This window comes from Coturnix japonica, chromosome 23 (genome assembly GCF_001577835.2).
Source record: "Coturnix japonica isolate 7356 chromosome 23, Coturnix japonica 2.1, whole genome shotgun sequence".
In the NCBI taxonomy this organism is placed as follows: domain Eukaryota; kingdom Metazoa; phylum Chordata; class Aves; order Galliformes; family Phasianidae; genus Coturnix; species Coturnix japonica.
In genome coordinates this window covers 2,534,286-2,560,795 of record NC_029538.1, presented here as the reverse complement: position 1 = coordinate 2,560,795, position 26,510 = coordinate 2,534,286, and the positions used below count along the sequence as shown (strand labels likewise).

The 26,510-nt window shown below is 46.3% G+C and overlaps 1 long non-coding RNA gene across 1 annotated transcript in view; it reads left to right on the top strand.

Moving 5' to 3' along the window:
- Positions 1–17,151, top strand: part of LOC107323855 — a 93,249-nt gene extending 76,098 nt beyond the window's left edge. Inside the window, exon 4 of the long non-coding RNA XR_001559358.2 lies at positions 15,790–17,151. This is a non-coding gene — a long non-coding RNA (uncharacterized LOC107323855). The remainder of the gene's footprint in view (positions 1–15,789) is intronic.
- Positions 17,152–26,510: the final 9,359 nt, after the last annotated feature.

Genomic DNA, 26,510 nt, shown 5'->3' with positions numbered 1-26,510 from the left:
GTGACACCGCATTAGCAGCCTTGTGCTGCGTGCTAAATGCCAGCAAATTCACCAGCAAATGCAGGCAATCATTCTGGGCAGCTTAATCTTTGGCTGCTTAAATTAAGATCTTTTACAAGGGCTTTATTTTCAAGGAAAGAGTGATCAGCTTGTCCTGAAAATGAGATTCTTTTTAAGTGTTTCATCTGCATTACCCGCTTTTGACAAGTTTGACATGATGGAAGTCCTGTTTGAGCGCCTACTTAGAGGGCTTGGTGCAAATTCTGGGCAGGGTTCTTAGGGAATGGATCTCTGAGTTATTCCACAGCCAAATAATGGTGGTCACCCACCTCTTCTGCTTTCCGCAAGCAAATAAAACCTAAATCTGTTTTATGTTCTCATCCCTGTGTTTTGCTTTGCAATTAAGTGCTGCTTTTTTTTATGGCTCCCTCTAATGCCTCAGCGTAAATTTCATCATTCAGAAGCAGAAGTGATGGTTTTGCACGTATCCCTTGGAGCCACCAGCCAAGAAACTGTCACGCGGGGTGAGCCCGTGGTACTTGCTTGGTACTTGTTAACCATGAAAGCAATTGCATCCTATTTTATCAAGGTGAGAGGGAAAGTTGATGCTTTTGTGTTCAACAGGGAAGTAACAAAAATAATAATAGCTGTTTGAAGTGCTGCGGTGAATAACAATAACGGATGCCCCATAAGCAGCCTATCAGGAAACGTCAGCCAGCTGGAAAATGCAAGTAACAAGCATTTTACATATTCCAATTTTGTTCTTCCATTTCCCTCTGTTTAATAAGGGAGAGAAAGTGTTCTGTGCAGGGAGTGGAAGAGAGCTATCAGCAGCAGTGCCTTTCCCAGCGCACTGCGATCAGGTCGGTGATGGATGGAGCTCCTCCCGTGTCCCAGCAGGCGTGACAATAACTGTCACCAACTGCAAGTAAAACTGAAGCAATTAACAGTGAGGGCACAGCCATCCTTCACTCACTCTCATGCAGTTGGCTCCCCTGTAAAAAGAAAGAATTTTAATTTCTTGCTTGGCTTGGACCAGGCTTGGTTGTGCGTAAGATAATCCTGGTGTGGAGCTGGAGGATCTCCTTAGGCCAAAGTTTAACCACAGGGGCACCCAAATCCTTAAGGGGAAGCTGGAGGCTTCTCCTAAGCTATTCCTGCATCCATAGATTAGCTGTGTCCCTTCTTTCCCCCTTGAATTATGTAAGTGTTGCAGCGACAAGCTCAAAAAGTTGGTATTATTTATTAGTCTAGGTGGGGGGTTGGAACTTCATTTATTGTCATGCAAAAAATACACGTCAACAGACTTGATGTAAATCCCCAGCACTCCAAAAGCTGCTCCAGGACCACTGCCCTTCAGCAAGCCTAATCCAAGGGGAAACACACTGCAAGGAAAGGGGACTGCAGCTCAGGAGCAAAGCTGTGATAGATGGGATCAACCTGGAGCAAACAGAACAGCAAGAGCCACCCTGCCTTCACAAGGCTGGATCCCTCTCCCTACCAGTTGTGTTGAGAGCTGGAAGTCTATCACCTCAGCCTAATGGAGCATCATCAGCTCACCTCAATGAGGCACTTAATCGAAAGAGCATTTATACCACTTGGATTGCCAGCCGCACTTTATGACAGCTCTTTGCACAAGAGATGTCATTGTGCATTTACTTCTTTGTTAGACTAGATTGGAGTTATCAGCGGTTGAGTAAACCCTGCCATTCGCAGGAACACCCTGCATACGTTTGCAGGACAGAAAGGAACAGAAGAGGAAAAAGGACAGGGCTGATAGAGGCAGCCGTGACTTGAACAACAAGGAGGAAAACAACAAAGCACGACAAGATTCTGAGCCATACCATCAGCTGATGTCAATGCCCAGGATGCGAAAAATAAGTAATTGACAGCAGTTAGCATGCAGGACAGACCACGGTTCTTAATGCAGTGAGATTTTCTGTGTAGCTCTCTGGTTTCAGCCCTTGTTCCTGCTCGTCGCTCAGGTAACAAGCTGTGGTTGACAGCTTTGCAGTGACCCCCTTGGTTTCTGGGGCTGCAGTGGTAGTGTCCCATCTTCCTGCAGCACTGCAGCAGCACAAGGGCCATGCTAACACACAGCATCCTCAAACACCCCCACACAACACAGGTTGTCGCCTGAATTCAACTCTGAATACCTTATTTGCAAATACTAAGAAGGGGGAGAAAACAACCTCATGCAATCTGAGAGCCAGCTGCAGAGTGGAAGAACATGTGAGTTCGTTAGGAAATGGTTTTAAAAAGCAGGAATAATTGGTCTTCCTCCCTGAAGGCAGACTGAGAGGCACGTCCTGAGCTGGAGGAAAATGCAGAGAGAGAAATTCAATGCAGAAGAAGTGGTGCAGATCCTGTAGAGTTTAGGAGAAGGCAGCGAGTGTGCCTGAAGTTTATGCCATCTATAAAGTTTCTAAAGGATATAAAAAGTGTATAAAGTTACTGGAGTACACCAAGATAAGCTCAGAGTGAAATTCAGCATGCTGAGAAGACACTGCATTTGTTAAGCAATGCTTAAACCCTTGGCAAACCCAGGCTACACAGCAGAGCTGGGCTGGAGGTGTCCTCACCCTGGCAGCTTCTCACTTAGTGCTGTGGTCAGGTCAGATGGATTTCCACCCACAAAGAGCAGGATCCTTGGATCCTTTCCACCAGCACCACAGGGAAAGGCACCATCAAGAGCAAGTTGTCATCAGTGTGGGATGGGGTGAATCAGCCCCTAGAGGAGCCTCTTTCTCTGATCATCATGCCACAGGATGGCAATCTTAGGCAAGGCACGTGCAATTTAGGAAGCAAAAAATGAGTGTTTGTTTTGGGTCTCAGTGTCACGGAGCCCGGCTCAGACAGTGCACTAAGTTCTTCCTTGGGGTCAGACCATCACTGGGTTCATTTTGCTTTTTGTGCTCTCATCCCTCTTTGCAGAGCCACAAAGCCTCCTGTCCAACCAAAGCAACACGTTCTTTATTTTGCCCACAGCAGGGGCTGGAACTGGGTGATCTTTAAGGTCCCTTCCAACCCAACCATTCTGTGATTCCATGATCTTTCCTCCAGGCCACTCTTGAATCAACTGCTGCACCTTCAGGGACCATGACCTGCTGTGGGGCAGCACTTTTGACCCAGGAAAGGTCTATAAGCAGGCAGAAAGCATGAATCCCATGTCCTGGCATGGTGGGGAAGGAGGGGCTGATGAGCAAAGCGTGCCTGGTGGCCCAGGGAGAAGCTGGTGGGAAGGCATTTCTCACACGAACCCACAGGGGGTTTATTTGCCACTGTTGAAATCCAGTGTGTAATTAACTGATCTCTGATAACATTTGCCTTGTCAGGATAGTATTCAGATCTTATCTCATCTGACAGAAGCGTTTATGGTGTTAATACTGGGAAAGAAAGGGGGAAGCTGTAATTGTGGAAACCCTATTTAATTTGAGGATTCTGTTATCTTGTCACACGGGCTGAGATTTTACTAATAGATTCTGACTCCGGGAAAATTATATGCTCAAATAGATGGGATTTAACAGACAAGATCCCATTGATATTTATGTGAAAGCACAGTAAGCTGCATTCAACCTTTAGAATCATGCCTTTGCTTAGGAAAATAGCCAGAGCTGGAGATGGACAGGAGATCCCTCCATGAGCCTCATCATGAGCAGCCCCTGACCACAGAGGGTCACCAAGGCAGTTGGTGCAGCTCCAACTTAAATAGGACAAGCCAACCAAAACAAATGCCTGCTGAGAGCCTACAGCGCCTTTAAGATGTTAGCTAATGGGTGATCAATTATCTCTATTTATGACAAAGTTGTAAACTCCAGACTACAGAAACTCACTGTCTTTATCAACGCTATTGCTTATCCTGCAGTTCTTAGGTACCCCCCTATTTCTGTCCAGCCTAACGTCAATCTTGCAGAAGCAGATTATTTGTGCATAGTGTGTGTGCATGTGCACATGCAAGGCTTTCAAGGACCTTTCCTACACTTGAAAAATATTTACCTGGAAACCAGACTAGTGATAAAGCTGCCTGGGCTTGCTATCAGCCCGGAGCATGAAGCAGATGTCTGCTCCATAGCACTGAAATGCTCAGGTCCAATAGCGTAACTCAGCCATGCTAGATTTGCCCAGCATTTTTATCTTCCTTGCTGTTTTCCCCCTTCTTCTTTGTAAGATAAGTGGAACACTAGGGGGAAAAAAAAAGTAGGAAGTGCAAATAGCCTTGTTAATAGATATTGGCTGGGTTTTATCGGCGTTATTTATTTATTTATAGCTGGTTAACTCTTATCGGTGATGCCAGCTGTTAGCTAGGCAGGCAGGGCACCTATGAACACTGAGTGTTGCTCAGCACCTGCATAGAGAGAGCAGTTCTGCCCCTGGCATGGAGAGGTGTGCTCAGACCCATCCCTCTCCAAGGCTGTAGGGACACAACAGTAGCTCATAAGGTCAGCCAAGTGCCTGAGGACAGATCATGAAAGGGAAGAAGTGGAAGGGAACACAAGGACATGTGTCTCTCTGTACCAGGACAGATTGATCTGTTTTTCCATCACCATCATAAACAACCAGTGAAGCCCAGAGCATCGTGTCACACGTGAACATCATCACAATGCATGTGACCAAATATATGTAGGGAATGGAGGGGCTCCAGGCCTGGAGCAGTGTGGGAGCATCTGAGCTTGCAGAGCAGACCCTGCTTGGGGTTAGACCATGGGACCCCCCTCATGGTCATCCCACCAGGAATCAGACAGCCATTACTAAGAAGTTCTTGGGGTGTGTTGGGCCTTAAGTACCATCCCCAGACCACTCTGCACATCCCATTCTGTTGGACTGAGATGGACCTCAGCTTAATCTGCAGGGATTATTTCTCTAAATCCCTGTATGTCAGTGGGCACCTAATTCCCATAGTCAGCTCTGAAAATCCCTAAGTCCATAACTCAGCATATTTAAGCATGCTCTTATTCCTCACCAAAGCCAACTGACTCAAAAAATTAGGTTGGGGTTTAAACATTCACTTAATGTCATGCTGAAGCAGTCCTATTTCCTATGCTCCCACTTCTCTGAATCCCTAATTAGAAGACAAATATACCTCTGCTTCACCTAGCTGCTGTGCAGCTTAACACCTTCGTGTTTGTTTGCAAAGTGCTTTCAGATGCTTGCTTTAAACACCTTTTAAAAACTCAATTTAATGTGTTATGATTCTTACAGCCAGAGCCTAAGAAAGCGTGGTTGGGAATGAGATTCTCAGTACCATGTAAGCACTGTCATAACATGGAGCCTCTCTGTAGCTTCACTGTGCTGAGATACCTTAAACTATCTGTCTTAGATAAATTAGGGGCTCCATTCTCATACAGCCACCCAAAAGCACAGGGCAGGCTCCTAGTTTCAGTGCCCAATCCTGTCTGAGATGTGATCATAGTGTTCCCAAAGTGCTGGTGGATGAAACCCTGCTGCCTCTGGAACAAGGAATTGGGCAGATTGTACTTTAGATGGATACAGGTTGGGTATCACTTTGGCCATTGCTCAAGGAAATAAGTCAGTGATGCTCCATTGGCAGAGAAGGGGAGAGGGGAGAAGAGAAAAGAGGGAGAGGAGAGAATTGCTTTGTTGGTGTGCATTCACAGGAGCTATTGATGTCAATAGGACTTGTGCTCCTCAGCTGCCCTACCACTGCTGGAGGGTAACAGCCCAGTGAGACACATGGATGGAAATTTAGTCCAAGGAGAGGAGCTAATGCTCCCACATCCTTCTGCCAGCACCGCGATGACATCGCGTGTGATGTCTACAGTGATTTTGTGAGTGCGTGTGACTTGTGCATCACAGAGGGAGTTTTAAATAGCCTTGGGCACAGTGGTTATTTCCTTTGTTGGTCTCAGGAAATCAGGTTCAGGATGGAGCTTGCCTGAACTGGTAGGGAAAATAAAAAGGGGGGTGAGGGGAATGATTCGCAGACAGATTAAGCAAGCTTTCGTTTTCATTGGAAAAATGTCAACATTTTGGCACAGCATCCTGCTTGAAAACAAATCAAATGTCAACCGAAAGCCAAGGATTTTGTTTTCCCAATGAAATATTGAAGTTTCCTGCAGGAAAAAGGCAGATCTCATGGAAAAAAAAATACATATATATATATATATAATTGTCAAATGCTTAACAAACCCCAATGCAGCAGGGAGAGCTCACGGCTGCAGCCCCTTCCCAAGCAGCAGCCCCATGGAGTTGGCATAGGCCTAAAGGAGGAGGATGCTCCTTGTTAAGAGAGCTCGTTGTAATTCCATCGAGACCAAAATTATGTTAAACACTCAGAAAAAAAATCTATTTTGCTTTATCTTTGTCCGCTTGCTTTTTAGCAGCTCTCTCTTTAATGGAATTACTGAGATATTTTTGAGCAGCGCAGCGCCTTATCTTAACCTTTGCTCTCTTTTTGGATATGATTTAGAGCAGTTCTCCTATCTGGACAGCATTAAAGGCTTCACAATCTGTTTTTCCACCTCTGCTCCCTACTTCCTACCCCTCAGACTTTAAATTATTAGCGGAAAAGGAAAAAAAAAAAACCACACTGATTTTGAAAGCAAAAGTTATTGCCCAGGAAAACTGATGGATAAAATATGGTTCTTTCGTGGAGGAGGGGGGGTAAGCTAACAAGCCTTCCATTGGTGCTGGCAAAGAACTGTGCAAGGAAACAAAAGCAGCTCAAAGGGGAAGTCTGCTGGAAAGTCTGACAAATAGCCTGAGCTGCAGATTAAACTGTGTTTGTTTTGTGTGCAGCATTGTCTCGCCCGCTTGCCGTGGGGGTTGATGAGGCCTTTTGCAAAATGCACGGAGCTATTTGCTTAGCTGTGCTGTTGTTTCTCTGAGTCCTTCCACTGCAATGCCTCCCGGTTTGTAACTTTTCATCCAGCATCTCTGACTGTGCTGAGGCCGCTCGCGGAGGCAGTGTTGTCTCGTGAATAAAACACCACGGCCAAGCAGGATTTAAGATACGGATCTCTTCCCTTTTCCCGGTTCATCTCCCTTATCTGATGGATCAGTTCCATTATTACAAGGGACTTCGGCACTGAAATGCGACCCTCTGTGTCTTCGTTTCCTATGCTGGGAATGCTCTCAGCTGCTCGTGCACTTCTCTTAGGAAGCCCCTTATGGTTCCATTAGGGCCAAACATGGAAGATTTGCTCTTCCAGATGAAAAACAAAGAATGTAGACAAGAATTAATCCTATCCCTTTGCATCTGCCATATTTTGCAGGGTAAGGCTTATAAAGAGGGGCTGAATATAAGTACCCTGCGCCCACAGCAGGTCCAACCGCTTCACCCTAAGCCTTCTTTAGGATGAGAGGTGATGGCCTGACATTGCAGCAGAGGAGGGATATAAGGATGTCAGGTTGGATATAAGGAGTGGTGACGCATTGACACAGCTGCCCAGGCAGTGGTGGAGTCACTGCCCTTGGAGGTGTTCAATGACCATGGACATGTGGCTCTGAGGGATGTGGTCAATGGGCTCAGTGGGGTGGGTTGGGGTTGGACTTGTTCATCACAAAACTCTTTTCCAACCTCGGTTACTCTGATTCACCCTCCCCATTTGCTCCCTTTTCACATAGCTCCTTGCAGAGTCCATCGTTTCTGTATGTTTTTGTACAGCACTTACCATAGAGGCAAGGAATGGTCAGTGATGGAGGAGTCACTACAATGTATTTAATTAATATTAATGCAAGGAGAGCAGCAGATGAGGTGAGGTTTCACCTTGAGAGCTGACCCAGGCAGCACTGGTGTGGTTGGGCCAGGGATGCTCACATGCAAAATGTGCCTGGAAGGAATTAGGAAGGCTAAATACCAGATGTCAGTAGATTCTGGATGGAGTCATTAGGAAAAGCAGTGATGTGGAGAGAACTTGGGGGAATTAATGAAAGCATTCAGCCCTAACTGCAAGAGGAGAGGAAGAGGAAGGAATGGCAGGAGATCTGCAGAGAAATGAGGAGTCAATGAGGTGGAGATGCACAGAGGCTGCTGTGAGGTTTGTGCTCAAAGGGCAAAGACATGGGGATGGAGCAGACCCAGACCTGGTACAAGGTGAGGGAGATGGCACTGCACAGAGCTGAGTGTAGGGAATAGAAGCACAAGGGCATGAGGGGACCTGCTGCACTCAGATATCCCATCTGCTTCAGCTTGAGATGCCTGAGCAGACTGTGACTTACAGGGATGTCTGAAAGAATGCACCTCCACACTCACACAGCCAGAGAAATGTGAAGCTTTTCCCCTGAGCAACCCCAGCAATTTGAATGATGATAGAAAGACAAAGGGCATAAATCCAGGTGGAAAAAAATCACTGCAGAAAGCACCGCACGCCTCTTCTTTCCACCCAAACATCACAAATCTGGTTTTCTCCTTCCCCCACTGAGCAGTTTTATAGCCCAGGCTGGGGGCAGTTGGATTTGCATCTGAACTCCTCCCCTCTCAGAGCAGCGCTTCCTATCCATGCTGGATCAAATCAGATGCAGAATTGCCAGAGGAAAATAAAATGCCATCTTTTTCTTTTATTTAATATTTAACCACTGCTTAGACTCCTCCAAGGAAAGGCCCTGAAATTGCCGCTTGGATTGAATTGTGATGGCTCCGCCTGGAAGTTACATATTGCCAGAGCTCCATTATTCATTAATCTTAGCTTTTCCCATCACCACGTCCTTCTCAGCTGGTGCCTTGCCTGCGTAATGCCGTGGATAGGGAGGAATGTGAAAACCTTGCTCTTCATTGTTCAGGGATTTCAGACACGGCTTTTAAAATGTCAACAGCAGTCCCTGAAAGATGGCATCTTTTTCCCCATGAGCTCTGGAGTGCCAACAGATGTTAATGGCCCCCAGCTCCACTTACTGCCATGTGAGCTGTAGACGAAGCAAACAAGAGCAGGAGATGCACAGAGAGGTGGAAGAACACCCACAACCAGGGCTTGGTGTGGAACACAGCACTGCTCCATGCACCAAAGCAACGCACAGCACTGAAACTGCCATTGGGTGGAAAGGTTTACCAGGAAGGAAGCACGTGTGGGATGTTTCCTGGGCTGCTTCCTTCTGCTGCAGCCTGAAAGTGGTGTCAGAGAACTGTTGTTGTGATGCTCATAGGAAACATCCCACCCGTGGTACCAGCAGGCTGAGACACAGGGGTATCTCTGCAGAAAGGACTGCAGGACATGAGGTGGTGCAGCAAAAAAGGCAAAACAGAGCTTCAACACAGCCCTGCTGCTCTAAGGCACCATCCCTGCCCTCCTGCAGGCTCTATAGACCCCCAAAGGGCTTTGCTATGCCCATGGAAAACAGAACCCAGCCCCCAAACGTCACACAGTTTCTGCAGTCACAGGATGTGTTTATTGCCGGGCAGGCAGGGAGCTGGCATGCAGTGGCAGCCCTGTGCTCCCCTCGCTTGTCCTTCAGTTTAATGGGATACAGGCATAAATCATAGATCTGATACTGCACACAGGCTTGGCTATATTTTTTTTATAAAGAACATTTGCTCTGATTTATAGAGCACTGGGTTTTGAATTAGTCTAGCTTGAAAACTGAATCAAATCTTTCCATCAAGTCTGTTTTTTTGCATTATGAATGGCTTAGCTGTTTAGTAATGGAATGCCAATCAGCCATTGCTTCTCTCCATAGGCAATTCCGAGAAGATCATTTCAGAACATAGACTCTGTGATTAACTGAAATGAACTGTAAAATTGTATTTTGTTTAAAGCTTTTCCTTTTGCTGGGAGATTCCTGAGCTGAGCGTGCTGGCATGAATGGGGTTAAAGGAGGAAGGGGTGCAGTGGGGATGCATGGCTGAGCTGCCATGGTGTCTGTATTGGGGTTTTCTCATACATGAAGCAAAGCTGATCCTCTCCCAATGCTGTAGGGATGGCTGAATAGTTGGGACCAGGTCTGAGGTGTGGCCTGAAGTTTGCACAAAAGGCTTTAGTTAGTCTATGAGTAGATGCATGCCCTGCTTGGGTATAAGCAAAGGCAGTGCTGGAGCCATTCCTCCTCTGACCCTGCACTGCTCCCAATGTGCTCTTCACATCCCCATACTCCCCAGTCAGGGGTTGCAGTTCATTTCCATCCCAAATGAAAGCATAAGCCTTAATTCCAGCCACGCTTTGCCAGCCTCTGGTTCAGATGGACCTTTCTCCATGGAAGGCCCTTCACACCGAGGTGACAGCTCTCCACCTCCCACTCTTATTTCTGCTCTGTCACATGCACAGGAGCATCAATAACCCGTTTTTCAATCAAACAACCCAAGGTTCTCCAAATCCTTCGCATTCAACTGGAGCGAATTATTCAGTGAATTATTTTGCTGCATTCAATGAGTTCCAGTTTGGTTTGACTAAATATAACTTTACAAGCACGTTCTGTCTGCTCCCATCCATCTCTGCCGCCGCTTTGAGATATTCCTTTAAAGTCATGTTCAGTGGCTTTAGGTTAGGTCTCATTAATACAGTAATGATTTTAGTAAAGAGCTCACACGCTAAACCCACTCTGTGGAATACATCAGTGAAATCACTTTAAATGGGTTGAAATAAATAAATTTCCCAAGCTTTCATGATACAGCTCTGGAACATCTGAGCAGATGGACGCTGATGGTCAAAGGAAAGCCGTGCCTGTAATGTACTGATGTGATTCCAAGGCATAGCAGTCATGGGTGACATTCCCAGCCTCAGTTTCCCTCCTGGCAGAGTGGAGATGGTGATGGTAACCCCTTGTAAAAGAAGAAAAAGCAGAAGAAAACCCATAGATGTTGAGAGTGACAGATGAAGAGCCGTATAAGAGCAAAGTGCTCCCAATTCACCAGTGTCCACTTTGGTCCCCGGGAACAATATGTGTTTGATTATGCTGGCAGTGGTAGATTGCATTTCCTAAGTGCATCCCTGGAAGAAGCTGGAGCTGGGGTCTTTCTCAGTGGGAGCATCCATGAGCTGTGATGTATCACTTCATGCTGGAAACATTTATAGCATGTTCCTCACAGTGGGCATTTGCAAAGCAGCTTCTTAAGCTTTTATCACAGCAGGATAATATCGACAACCAATGAACTTCCCTTTCCATTGCAGTTAGAGAGGGATAGGTATTAAAATCCTCCACCCTCTTGGCTCCCTGTCGATTCTCAGCCATGCCAAGCAGCTGGCTCACCACGGGGCTGCATCTCACCAGGGAGTGCTTTTGGTAAGGCATGGCTTTGGCCAGGTCTGCCCCACAGACCTGGGGGTGAGATATCCACAGACAGCCCCACAGTTGAAAGGAGCTGTGAGTGAAGGAGGACACCCAAAGACCCTCCTGCAGGGTGGCTGCCAGGTGGGAACACCACACTGTGTGTCTGTGCTGATGTACTCACCCATGGGAGGAACCTGTGGGGGTATATGGAGACTTTATCCATAGGGATGGACAAGCTTGGCTCTGGAATACAAAGAGGCTAAAAAAGGTGGAATGAAACAAATCCAGCCAAGCAAGCTGCATCCCTGTTCTCCAGTTTGGATACTGGGAAGGGTTTCTTCTCAGAAGAAGTGGTCATAGTCATAGAATGGTTGAGGTTGGAAAAGACCTCTAAGTAATGAATGGAAGCAGGGAAGTGGTAGAGTCACCGTCCTGGAACCATGTGGCACTGAGGGACATGGCTGGTGGGCATGGTGGGATGGGTTGGGGTTGGACTTGGTGATCTTAGAGGTCTTTTCCAACCTCAGTGATCTAATGGTTCTGTGATTCTATTCCATCTGCCTCTGCCTCCTCCCTGCTCACGACTTCAGCCAAAAGTCATTAAATCAATAAGCAGATTTCCTGGTATCTAACCAGCCAGGGTCAGGATCTTTAAATACAACAGAGGGACTGTGCTCTTGCACCCAGCACATGGCTATATTTGTTCTCATGATCGTTATTATTGAAATATCATTCACGATCCCTTTATTGATTTTGGCACATGGAACAGGGATGCAATGCTTTGTTAAAACAGCAAATCTGCTGCAGCTTCAGTGCTGGTGGGCAGGGAGCAACACCACTCCTGTATGGAAGGCTCAGGGTGCTGTGAGCATGTCTCTGGGACTCACCATGTACTCCAGATGGAGAGTTATTGTCAATTACTGCTCCCAAGAGGAGATTTACCACCTTCAAGAAGCTGGTCCGACAACTGATCTTCTCATAGATACCCATGGGATAAGCACATGCCTTTGGGGTGTCACCTGGAGACACTGCTCCTCACCAGGCTCTGCTCTCAGGGCTCTCACCTTGGAGTGTCCATAGACATCCTTGGGGTAGGGCAGTGTATGAAGGCTGCAGGCTGTATGCATAGACATCAGCTGTCTGCTTTGATTCATGTTGCAATTTCAGCCGCTCTGAAACACGGTGTTATTTGCAGAGAGAAAAAGCCAACGCTGTCTTTTTCTGTGTCTTTCTGTTGAATGATTCTGTGCTCAGGCCTTAGAAAAGGGGAGGAAAGGGGAAGTTAGAACTTTGCAGAACCACCATGTCCTCTCCCCTTATCATCCTCCACCTGCTCCTTTTTGGGGTAAATATAACATCTTTCTCTCTCTCCGCACTATCTTAAATCCTTTCTCTGACTCTGCACTTAGGATTCCAGCTATTTATCTGCTTTTACGGACTAGATTAGATAAAGATTTAGGTGTAATGGTGGATGGAGATGGATCGCAGGGAAGCTCTCCTGCCATCCATCTGTTCTTCCACCTATCCGTCTCTCTCCTTAAGCCCTGATACATTTCCCATCATTGGGAGCGAGCTCTCCTCCTAGATGAAGACTGAGGATAGATAGATGGATGGCTAAGTAGATCTTTATTTAATCTATCCATCTATCTATCCTCCCAGTCTGACCGAGCAGCCCATCTCCTCTCCTAATTTTTTCTCTGCCTGTCTGTGCTCAGAAGCTCTGATCCACACAGCTCCCAGTTAAGGATTTACTACAGCTTCTCTCATCAGAGTGCAAATGTGTTTGACCCTTTTCATTACCCATAAAATTACTTGTGTTGCTCCTTGTTTTTCCTGTAGAGAGGAGCAGAGCCTGAAAGCTAGCAAACATTCAGGGACTCTCCCCAATTAAACACCAGGTTAATCATCACCGGCGAGCTGAGAGCAGTGTGCTTGCAGCTAAGATACACAAGGGACCTCAGCCCAAAAGATTAGGGTAAAAACCCCATATCTTCTCCAGCACTGTGGGGTCACATCCAATTGGATGGCAGTGGTGTACACATTGCTGGTTACACACAGCCCTCCACTGGGCCATTTTTTTCCAGGAGAGATTGAAGGTTTGCTTCTGCAGCACCTTGGTGTGGCTCTGATTGAACACCCTGCTCCCATCTCTATCCCTGTACCACCTCATTTCAGGTGGCACACAATGCATTGCTTTAAGCATTCCTTATTGTTCTGCAGTTCTCCCATCCCTGCTACACCCATTCCTTCCCAAAGAGAAACTGTCCTGGAAAGGGCTCCAGCAATACTAAATCACACCTTATAACCAACAAAACTAAAGGAGGAGGAGGGGAAAATGCAAAAATATTGACCTGGGAGCCAATAAGGTCCTCAGCACGAGGAGGAAGAGATATTTTACTTAATATCTAATTGGTAAAAGTGAAATCTTGCAGTGAGGAGGCTGAATTCCAGCCCCACTTTTCTGCCTGGCCCCGGGATGCTTTTCATCTTTGTGTTCCAGCCTTGATATCTGCAAAACAGGAGACATTTCTGGTTTAAAACGATTCCACATTTCACAACGTTGAGCTGATTGTCGTGAAATTAATTATTACAAACCTAAAGTTAACACGGCAGAAAGGGAAACGAAACCTCCCCAGGATTGCCAGGCAAATTATTTGCAGAGATCAAAAGCAATTTCCCCTCCAGTTCTCCTATTGCAGTGGGGTCCGGGAGCCCCTCTTCCCACCCCAGCATGACTGGAGAAGGAGCTCAGAATAGGGCAGGAAAATGGTTTGTCCTCTGTTGGAAGCTCATTTCTTGTAGCTGGAGTGGGGCCATGGCAAGGCTGGGAGCTGGACCCTATGGAAACATGAGGACTGGAGCATCAATGCCTTCCCATGTGCACATCTTCTGGTTATATCTATTGGATGTTGGAAGCTGCTGGCAGCCCATGTTGGGGGCACAGCAGAATAAAGAGAGAGGGATGCTTTGCTGTAGGGCTCTTATCGCAGGCAGCTTGTCCTTCATTTCCTGAGCTACAAATTCATTTGGACACATGTTCTGAATTTAGAAACAAGCACATTTCGGTGGAATTCATATTTTATGAGGCCCCTTTTAGGGGTATATTGTAAAAGGAATGACTAATTCTCATTCTCCCTTTCTTTACACTCTCTTAAAACTAGTTAACAAGAGTCAGGAAACGTAAAAGACCTGCTTGAGCTGCATCATGAATCAAGAGGCTCAGGGGTGTGTGAGCATCCCAGGATTTGCTATGTGCCAGTGAGACACTGAGGATTAGAAGGTGGCTTTTCCACTCATAGCAGTCCAGGGGAGCTTTGCTGTTATCACCCTGAACCAGGTTTGGAGAGGAATCCAGTTAAATATTGCAAGCCTGGGGGTGCAGGAGCAAGCTTCATCCCTTCCCTGTGGTTCTGGCAATAGGTTTTACATCTGCATTATTTTTCTTGATCTTACAAATGGCACGCACAGAGCTCTGTGAAAAAAAGGTAAGGCTGTAAAGCCCAGTACTCAGACCAGTGACAGCTCAAATCTGCCATTTTAATGATCATAGATATAGAGATATCTGCTCTTATATACACTCCAGCTGTCCACTTAGTGCAGACAAAATGTCATGGCTTTACCTTTCCAGGACTGACTCACAGTGTTTCAACAGTCCACACAGATGAGCCATTGAGATACAGCTCTGCCCAGCACAGGAATGCTGTGGGCATGGAGGGCAATGAGCTTCCCCCAGAGGTTGCTCCCTGCAAAAGGAAGGCCCTCAAAACTACAGTTCCCCTTAGAAAATAAACGCTGCACTTGAGTCTGTGGTTATTGTATAGTATTGACAATATTGCATGGGTCTGGGGGTGCTTTGGAGCAGCCCCAGCCCTGTGCCACACTGAGGCTCAGGATGGCTCTGGTATAGCAACCTCCAGCACATCTCAATCCCAAATGGAGGTGTCCCCTGGGGGCCAAGCCACTGTCCTCACCCCCAGCCAAAGCTCAAGGTTTGGAAATTCAAGGCTGGGAAGCTTCTTTCCACCCTCTCTAACCTATAAATCATCCCCTAGCCATTTGTTTTGGGGTAATATATAGTTCCTGCCATAACCACCATGAGATAAAGCATTGTAAGTGTTACAACATGTGGCTAATCCCTTTAATAGATCTCTTGCTATTAATTTAAGTACTTGCTTTGGCTTTGTGTGGCCCTGTCATTATTCCTGTGGATTATGTCTTCAAGGTGGCCTATCTGCCTTATCCAAATACTTTTCATATTTCAAACTCCAGAGCTCACTTAGCATTCAGCACAAAGCAGCCCAACACCTTGCGGAGCCACTGAACTAGTGAAGCATAAATCTGTTGCCTGTCTCACAGCAAAACAAATGGCTGCAAGTTAAAAGGAAGAAGGATCCACGCTGTATCATTTAGCAGTGATGATCTTAAATGCAGCTTCAGACAGATACAATTTGCTCCTTCCTTGAGCAGTGGGAAGGTGCGTTTCCTCAGCAGTTTTATAGGCCAGCTGGGAAAGAGTAGCATTGACCCAAGAGTCACCAGAACATATCTAGGTCCCTTTTGCTCCCTTATAATTAACCTGCTTGGGCATCCTGAAGGTCAAGTGGCAACATTTCTTTTCTGTTCTAATCACAGATGGGTTTTGAAGAGTCAGCGGAGAGCAAATGAGGTGATGCCACATCCTTGCCAGAAGTTAACCGGCCCTGACGCTGCTCACCCCAGTGCTGAGAGGCACCACGAGCTTCAATGGTGAGTTTGCATGCAGCCCTGTGGGTCCCCAGCTGCCGACATTCAGTTTTCAGCCCAGGATTTCCCAACCATGCTAAAGGTATTGCTGGCAAGAGCTGTGTTGCTCAATGACCGTGCTTTCCATGCAAGGCTGATTTCATAGCTTCATAGGTCATAGCATAGGATGGTTTGGGTTGAAAGAGGACTCTAAATACCGCTTAGTTCACTTGCTGTTTGCATGGTTGTCTCCCATAGGCCTGCCTTCCAAAGCCCCTCCAGGGATGGGGCACCCATGCTTCCCTGAGCAGCAGTGCCAGGGCCCCACAGTACAGCATTTCCTCATTATTTGTGCTAACCCAACCACATGCATCCAGAGATACCATGACAGGCAGGGAAATGGAGCCCCAGACCCCTTTTGGAGCCCCAAGCTCATCACTCGCTGTTTTAATTGAGATGCTAAAGCCAAGCTAAGATGCTGAACCTCCTTGGCTTGTGTTCGTTTCTGGTAAGTAACAACTATTAGTATTCAGGCCAGGGACCTCACAGCATCATACAGTTCAATATTTTCTGCCCCTGTAACAAAGGCAGGCCATTTTGTATGCAGAATGCAGGAGTGCAACCTTTTGTTACGTGAGTTTCTTAAATTTTTATCTCAAAAATCAATGAAGGAATTGGAGTCAGGAGAAAAAGAGGGAGAGCATGAGGGAAAATGATGATGAAAGAGGGGAAAAGGGGGAAAAGCACCCGAGCTCATCCATATAACACTCATAAACTCTTTAACAATCACTGTGTATTTTATGCTTTGGTTTTAAAGCTTTGAATGAGGGCTGGGGTTTTTTTTTGTCCTTTTTTTTCACCCTGCAGAATCTATAGAACTGCTTGTCTATTGTAGTTGATCTTCATGGAGAAAGAAATTATTCTCCATCCAATTAATCTAATTAGAATGTAATCAAGTTGTAGAGATCTGTGCAGCAGTGTGAGTGATTAGGAAAAATTACCTTTCTGCAAAGAGTTTAAATTTAATTTCAGTTCCATAATCTAAAGCTCAAATAAAGGAAAGTGTAATTTGCAGTGCACTGCTTTGTGCCATGCCCTCCTGTTTCCTGGGTAGGAGAGCAAATTTCAGCCGTATTCACAACAAGCCACCCTCGCGCTTCACAGCTCAATCCACACAGAACAGCGGTTTCCATTTTGCAGGAGGAAATGGGATGATGTTGTGCTTGGGATCCCATCAAAGCGTGGCCCAGAGGAGCTGCCAGCTGCTGCCGCTGCCAACCCTAAGCAGTGCCACAGCAGTTGGGTGAGAATACACTCCTAAGCAAGGATGGGGCCGCTGGAGGGGTTTGCTTTCTATATTGCTTCTAAATCAAGACTGAAAATTCCAGACTTCCAATCCATACGTGCCACTGAATGCTTTCTTGTTTCTGGCTTTCCACCACAAAAGGAGGTTTCCAGGTTTTTCTTGGCTTTTAGTCTTCTCATTTCCACTCAGCTGAAACGTTGCACTGCAGATACTTCTTCCTTTTCATTAGGGGAAGGTTTTTTGGTATCTGGATGGGAAGCAACTACACCCCCACTCTGAGCTCATCAATGCATCGAGCAAAGCCAAGGCAGAAATTGTTGTATTCACTGCATGAGACCTCGTTGAGTCTGAGGAGCAAAATAGCTGCCCTAACATCACACAGTTGTAAGCCATTACTGGCAGCTGAGTCACTGAATTAATTCACCCTTCAGAGACCTCACCCACCTTGAACCTTGCAGCAAATCCTTCTGCTCCATCCCATTGCCTGGATACACCGCGTGTAGGAAACCATCCTCCCCAAACCAACCTGTCTCCCCAGGGATGTTCAGTCCACACAATCACAGCTTCTTAGACAAGTTTTGCACTGATCTGCTGAGCTTAGTCCTGGAAACCTCATGCCCATGTTCACCAGTCCAAACCAAGCAACAGAAATGGAGTACAGATGGATAGACATGTACTTACATACATCCCTGGGCTGTCCCATGAGCAGTTCCTGCTGTTCTCAAGCCACGATCTCCAGTTAGCAGGAAGTGATGAGATGAATTCCCATTTACATTGCACTTTGAGGCTGGGAGAATTGGTGCAGCAGCAATGACAACCAGGACGTTGTAGCCTTGGGATATGCACTGAGCGAGACCCAGCTGCTTGCCTTAGCCCTTGAAAGGAAGGGGTGAAGGAAAATGGGAAAAGAAGAAGGTGGGAAGGAGAACAAGAGAGAAAAATGAATTGCTTAAAACTTCTATTACTCTTCATTACCTTCTGCTTTATGTAAGTTCCAAGGTTCATTTACCAGCTGTAAGTGGCCTGGTGCCTTTGTGTGTAGGAGTTGTCATGCCCATTGCTCCCATTAATGTACTACGTGAAGCTAAAGGTAGCTCGGCTGGAGCTGCAAAGCCAAATCAATGTAACTAATGTACCTCGTGCCACAAATCCCTAATTGTCCGCCGTTGGAGTGGATAGATGGGCTTGGAATGTTTGAATCTTTGCTATGAATGGAGATAGAGAGAAGATGGCTACTGCTGGGAGCTGCCTTGGGGGAATACACAGAGTGTTCTTGAGAGCTGGAAGGGGGAATGGGAGCATGTCCTTAGGGCTGACCCACTGCGAGTTCCTCTGCATCCAGTAGCTGGAAGCAATGCTCTCCTGAGTATCACTCCCCTTGGTGAGACTTGGCCATTTGCTGTCCTGTCAGCAGCCTGAGGGGCTGTGCAGAAATTTGAACAAATCTGTCCTTTTTCTTTTCTTCCCTTCCCCAAGAAAATGTTGTTTTTTGAAGATAATCCTCAAAATCAATCCTTAAAATCTGCTGGCTTGCTACAGCCAGAACAGCCAACTCCCACTTCTGGGTAAAAAAACAGCAGTAAAGCAAGAAAAACAATGTCTGAACATAGAGATGTATCCGTCTGTTACCTGAGGGAATATCAGTTATTACAGATTTTTCCTGGCACATATTTGTAGGCCTGCTCATGCACTGAGTTCCATTCCAACAAGAGGAAACTTGTAGGGCTCTTTCTCTGAGATTCTCACAATAATAATGATAATAATAATGGTGTGGCTTATTATTCTGATGTGGAAATGAAGGTGTGAGCTGCTGGAAGCTCAGATAGTGCTTTTCTAGCTCTGTCCTTCTGCCAGGGGTTGGATGCTTATGGAAAATCCAACACTACAGCAGCAGTTGGGGTCCAGTTCAAAGTACCTCCATTGAAGTTGGACATCACATTACATGTCATAAAAATAAGGTATATCTGAATCTACCTGTTGGTCTGTAATGGACCCAGGTAAGCCTGGCACATGAGGTGTTGCATGTTACAGAGGACACAACAAAAAGCTGGCTCCTGCCCTGAAGGCCTTGAAGCCTGAATACATCAGATCAGAGAGAAGGAGGAGGTATAAGGACAGAGGTTTATCCGAGGTCACCCAACAAATCAATGGCAAAGGATTGTCCAGCCCCTCCACTGAAATCCTCACAGCACAAAATTGTTTTATCATAACGCAAATATATATATATATATATATATATATATCCCCTTTTCTATATTTAGCTGCAGAATTACTCCTGAAACATCTCACGGGCTCCTTGAACAAAATAATGTTATTAAACCCAACGCTAGAAGAGGCAAAGGAGGTTTGGCATCCCATTGAAAACTGGACTGTTAGTGATGGGGAACCTATCCAGATGCACTGCAAGCACAAACTCCTCAGGTTTACGCATTTCAGTCAGAGCAGCCTGAAACTCTATTGCAAAATCGGAGGAGAATTTCATACTTCCTCCCCCCCCAACCCCCTTCTCTTTAAACTGAGACAAATCTCCACGAAAATTCATTACGCGGTTTAAGTGATGGGATTTATCATTCCATTCAGCTCCTCCAGCTCCGAGCTCTCCTTGCTGTCACACCAGCGAGGCAATTCTAATTTGTTTCTTTCATATTTCCCCCATGAAGTTCGTCGTCTCTGAATGATGGGAAGAAAATAGAGACGAGAGCCAGGGATGCTCGGGGCAATGCACTGCGCCAACGGCCAATTTTCTGCCTCTTGCTTCACTGTCCTGGCCATGGAGCCTTCATGGAAGGGGAGACATAGGAGGAGGAGGATTGGAGTGTTCTGCAGAGGAGATATGGGTGCTGCCAGCAGCTGGCTTAGACTGAAATACAAAAATCCCCCTGAAAGGCATAAAGAAGCCGCCGGAGCTTGAATGGACCCAAAGCACCTGCATGGCCAGGTCATTGAGTTCTAACAGCAATGTGAAACTGTTGGTTGAGCATCTTAGAATTTATTTAGGCAGGTCCCTGAACCTTGCACCCATTTTAGATGCATACATCATTTATTAGAGCTGACCTTTATCTAGCGTTAATAATAAATTGATGATGCTTCCTGTTAAGCCTCATATAAACACATCTTTAGCTAATAAACACTCCAGCCGTATACCCAGAGAGTTTGTTTCTGTCTGCCTGGAGTTATTACCCCATAAACAAGAAGCGGCTCCACATGATCATCTAATTGATGTATTTTGCTTGATTCCCAATAAGCCATAAAAAGGTATGTTTGTTGTGGGGAAACTACAGTTTTTATCATCTGCTTCATTCCAAGGGAGAATGACTGGAAGAAATCCACTTTATGTTTACTAAAATATTTAGAACAAGCAGTGAAAGATGGAAAACATCTTAGAATAACTATAAGTTGTATTAATACGATCGTCTGTCCTTGGGAATAAAGTGTAGCTGCTGATAGATAGGTATTAAAAAGGGGAAGAGAGAGATCTCACTTTAAGCAGACACGTATCTTATTTGATTGCAACACCATCCCCGTGCAATTCCAATGTTCTTTCTCTGCTAACACCAAATTAATTCATTTTGATTATTGTTATTATGGCAAATGGCAAAAGGAATTAAAGGTGATGAATCAGGCGCTTACTGCAGAGAGCGAGCTGGGTTTCCCACCTCCCACTGAGACACAACGATACCTGCACACGGCTGCAAGTCCATAAACATGATGGAGGAAAGCAGGGAGGAAATCATCTGGCAGATGAGAAAGATTCCTTGCAAAGTAAGACCCTGCCAGACTTATATAAGACTTGATTGCCGCTGTGACCTACAAACAATTAGAAGTGTTCTTCCCTTGTTGAATCACATTATTGACTCAAGGGAGGGTGGTGTGGCTGTAGTGAGCTCTGGGACTGATCTCCAGCTGAGCAATAGAAAAGTAATTCCTGCAGCCCACGTCTGCTCAGCTCCATGCAGGAAGCACAGTGCTGCTTTTTGGGCAGGGAATGGGGGACCTGAGGGTCGATACTTACATCCCACCAAGGTTGGAGAATACAGCATGTTCATGGTGTGCAAAAAGATGGGTAGGTCCAAGAGGACTGTGAGGAAAAAGCCAACAAAAAGTGTTAGGAGCCAAAGCCATCTTGGAGCAGATGATGATGATTTGGTTGTTTGCAGACACCAAGATGCACTATAAGCATCTCCAAGTCCTCGGCCATGTGGAGTGTGCATGGAAACAGCATTACTGCATCTCCTGCTAACCCAAGGGGACAACAAGGGCTGCTTCATAGGGAGCCTCTCCCTGTTAGCAGTATCCACTCTGCCTCAGCATCACCCAGGAAGCAGCAGGAGGGGTTTCCTCCCTGTCCTCCCCACTTTGGGGCTCTGCCATCCTTCTCCATTGGAGCGACTCAAAGCCTCTCTCTCCCTTTTCCACTTCTAAGGGATGCAGCTATTTCTGTATTACAGAGAAGTTTTAGGAGAAGAATCCATTAGGGGCTCATTTGCAGCCATGCCCTTAGGCAGACGCAAACCTCGCTTCACTGAGATGATAGACTAATCCATCAACCTACTTCACTGCTGGCCTGTTCTGTCTGGAAACGACATTACTGAGCACAAACACCTCACAGCAGCCTGTGCCTGTCTGCTCACTGTGCAGCCTGAAGATGCTCGAACACTCCTGGGCCCCAGAGAGAAGCTGCACAGCTCCGTACCCACTTGCCCCATCGCTGTGCTAAAAGGAGAGGGGTTCTCATCCATGTGCTGCTCTGTTCTGCAAACTTGAATATTTAGGGGATGGACTTTGAGTGTTGGTGGAACAAGGAAAATAAAAACCAGTTGTGCCCAAACCTGGATCTGGGGTTTGTCTTCCTGTGAGGATCCAGCAACAAAGTCAGATCCAGGCTGAATTTCCTTCCATCTCCCATTTTGATCGATCTCTAATCTCATAGCGAAGACCATTTGTGATAAGGGATGAGAAGAGCTTCCTGGATCAGATCAGAAGTGCCTCCTGCACAGCAACAGGGCACACACATGGCCATAAACCCTTCCTGATCCTGACAGCCTACAGCTCGGGGGCCTTCCTGAGCCAGATGCACCTGGACAGCAATCGTATTTAACAGCCCTTGATGGCTCTTTTCTGTACATATTTGTCTAATGACTTTTTGAACCCTTTTCAGCTTTTGTTCTCCACAACACACCCCAGAGTGAGCTGCACAATTGAATTAGGCATTGTCTGAAAGCTCTTCGTCCACGATTGAGAACAGAGCTTTATCTTGAATTTCATCCGCTTTTGGCATCAGTCTGAACTTATATCTTCCTTCAATCTCTGCAGGGAAGTTCAAGTCATTCCTGGCCAAAGACCCATGCTTGGCAGAGGTGGGGTGAGATGGGATACATGGAGGAGCAATTGGGTCCCCATGGGTCACTGTCCCCATGGGTCACTGAAGACTCCCTAGTTCTGTCTAACTGGGTTCCTTCTGGGCCATCCCTGCACTTGCAGGCTTGACAAGCTTTCCCACCACTACCAAGTTCCTTCTCAGTCTCTTTCTGCCCTCTGATCCAATGGGTCAGAAGAATTTATGTTCTTCCAGGGACAGAGAAACTAAAGCAATGAAGTCCAGTCAAAGTCATGCATCAAAAGTGAAGCTTGCACATCCCTAATTAGAGATTAAAAGAAAGCCAGCCCTTTGTAGAGACCACTCCACTCGGTCCATTTTCAGCTGGAACAGGGACAACTCTGACACCACAGCCCGACTAGACTGACCCAAATCTGACCAGCATCAGTCTGGCTTCCCAAAATTCAAGGCTTGCATCAAAGCAAAAAGTAAATCACAGGTTTCTTAAACAGAACTCATCACTATTTGGGCATTAACAGAGCGCTGAATGGTGATGGTGTGGTTTATCAGTGCCCTCTCCACATGCCCTAGATCATGACAAGGTTCCTTCAGGGGCTTTCTGAAGTAGATGTCAGACTGGGAGAAAAACAAGAAGAAAGTTCCTATCAGCCCAAGCACTCAGCACACACCTCTGTTCTCCTGATGTTAAACACTGCTGACACAGGCCCTGCTCTGCACAAATCTGTAGCTTCCTTTAAATTAGCAATTCCACAGGCACAGTAGGAGCTTGCATGAGAATTGTCCATAAAGAGAAGAGAGTCACAATATCAGCCTAGCATGAAACCCTGGATTCTGCTTTTTAATTAAGATTTCAAGCTTGTGTCTCCCCTGAGGTGCTGTGAGAGGTTTTGCCAGATAGAATAAGCAGCCGGGGTCCCTCACAGCAAATTGGCTTTTCATAGGATCTCAGCCCTGCTCACAAACCCTTCGGTGTCTAATTCTCCGTGCCAAATTTAGGGTACAGCACCCAGAAGAAGGTAAGACCCAGAAGTCTGGTGCTGGGACCTACCCTGGCAGCTCAGGTCCTTTCATGACCCCCACGTCCAAGCAAGGTCCTGTGGGCAGAGTGTGGAGGCAATGAGACTGGGGAGATGCTGCTCCCCAAACACCAGTGATTAAACAGAAGCACAGGAACTCTTAGGATGATATTTCATAGAATCATTAAGGTTGGAAATGAGCTCTCAGATCACCAAGCCCAACCCCAGCCCATCCCCACAATGCCCATTTATCCATGTTGCTCAGTGCCTTATCTCCATGGTTCTTGAACGTCTTCAGGGAAGATGATTCCACCATCCCTTGGGCAGCTGTGCCACTTGCTCAAGTCCATTCTACCATCACAGTTCTACTCCTATATCTTTAATTTCAGAGCTGAACCTTGTGGGTCATAAACACCCCAGAAATAAATTGGTAACAAAACTCTTCACAGAAAGTCAAAATAAGCTCACTGACATGGGAATCATAACCAGAAATCCCTGCCTCCCTCCCTCTTACATCACTGCCAATTTAGGATTCATTTAGGAGGAAAGAGACACCATGGGTACCCCAGCATGGTGCTCCCTTGGCTATTGCAGTTTCAGATCTGTCAGAATGTACATCTGTGTGCATCCATCATCCCCATTAATGCTGCCCCAAACCTTTGCTGAGCAAACACAGCTCACGTCATGCAACGCCGCATCCTCCCCAGCAACACCAGCTATCACTACATCCCTGCAGGCAGGGCTGGGTCAAACCTAGGAAAGTTCTTCAAGCAGGGACTTGTTTTGCTTAATCACAGAATTACAGAATCACCTGGGTTGGAGATGATCGCTAAGTTCAACCATCAGTTTGACTTACCAAGTCCCATCTCTATTCTATGTTCCTTGGTGCCACATCCATGAATGTCTTCAGTACCTCCAGGTATGTAGACTCGCCATTTCCCTAGACAACCTGTTCTGAGTGGGGCCATCATCAGAGACATGTCAAATGCCACTTGCAACATAAGAAACACTGAGGACCGGATGCTGACCATCACCTTTACAAGAGGGCAGCGAGGAAGAAACACTTCTAAAGGTTTCACAGTCACTGCCATAAAGCATTTAATGCATGATAAAAATGGCAAGACCTGGTGAGGAGATGGAAACTAGAGCCTTGTCTTACAGATGTTCATAAAATATTAAGTGTCTTTAAACAGAGGAGGGAGAGGCCGCAGTTCAATAGACCTCTGCTACATACAGGTCCAGAGAAAACAGGATTTCTTTAAGACCCATTAACTCCCACACCAGCATTAATGGTTCTGTGGCCGTTCGTACCTCTTGCTCCACACCCTGCAAACAGCTTTATTTAGAAGCTGAGATTGGAGCCCAGCTCTGCGCAGAACACATGCCTGGATGTAATTAGGCAGCAGCCAAGCGCAGCTCGTCAGTCAGGGGAGAGTGGAAATCCAGGTCAGTTCATTCACTGCCCACAGTCACCTCCAACCAGCCTGAAAATAAATGAATTTGGGGGTTCTGTGGGGCTTTTCAGTTCTTCTCGAAGGGGACAAAGGTAAAGGTTCTTTGGATGAAATGAGTTGACTGCTCTCGGTGGGGAGATGGGGGCTTTCACATCCACCCTGCCAGGGATGGATTCAGCATGACTCAATGAACCTGCAGAGTTCCTGCCTTCAAAAATGTAGTAAAGACAGGTGAATGCAAGGCTGATGTGGAAAAAGGCTCTTAGAGAATGGACACCAAGGCTGGGCTGGCACCCCTGAGCCATGGAGGGCAAATCACAGCATCATTAACGTTGGAAAAGAGCCCAAAGATCATCAAAGTCCAACCATCAACCCATCCCCACCGTGCGCGCCAAACCATGTTCCTCACTACCGAACCCTTAAGGTTGGAGTAGACCATTAGGATCATTGAGTCCAATCACAAACCCATCACAGAACACAGGGGTCCTGCGGCCAAAAAGGAGATCACGAGCATCTGAGTGGATGGGAATAGCTAGGTGTCATTTGGCTGCAGTAGAAACACTGAGGAGAAAACCATTTCGATATGAATAAAGTCTGTTCTTCAAGCTGAAAAGATTCATTCATGTTTATACGTTTTATATACGTGTGGCTTAGTGAAAAGGAATTAAGTGTCAAAAAAAAAGAGAGAGAGAGAGAGTCCTTCAGAATTAAGGCTTATTTCATTTAGGGAACATTGAAAGGCAGAACGCCAGGTGTTGTGCAGAGGTTTCTTTGTTCGCTGTCACAATTCAGCATGAATTTGCAAAATACTTTGACTAAACCCCATTCTGATTCTTCTGTCACAAGTGTTCCAGGTGACAACTTCTACCCAGAAAGCTCTGCTCAGAAAAAGCCCAACAGTTTAATGTCAGCCCAAAGAGAAGCATTTCATTCACGTCTACCTGAAGAAAAGAAATGAACGCTTGGCAACTAAATTGGTATTTAGAAGGTGAGGGGAGATATTTCTGTATGGACCCAATAGAACAAGACACAGAGCTCGGATCTTTGAACCTCTGGAAGCCATTGGATGGGGAAATCAACTTCAGTGCTTGGAATATGTTCTCGGAGGTGCTGAAGTGCATCCGTGGAGCTCCGTGTCTTCCCAGCAATATGACAGTTATCATTATTATCATCATTGTGAATGCAAGAACCAGAAACCCAAGCATGAGTGGACCTTCTAGAAAGGGTTTCCTGCTTTCCTGTCTAATGGCCCATCCCAAGATTTGGGTGCAGCCAAATTCTACCCTCTAAGAAAAGGTATTTCCCCTTCTGTTTGACGGGGAGCTGCCAACACGTCTCATCAGTACTTATCTGAATCGAAGGGGAGACGTTCCATTTTATGACGAGGCAGACAGCCAAGTCCCATTGATCTTCAATGAAAATCCCTCAGTGAAAAATCCTTCATCCCCTGTCACAGCACGAAGAGAGGGGCTTTGCCTACACAGCTGGTTCTGTTTGAAGGCACGCATCCTCATTGG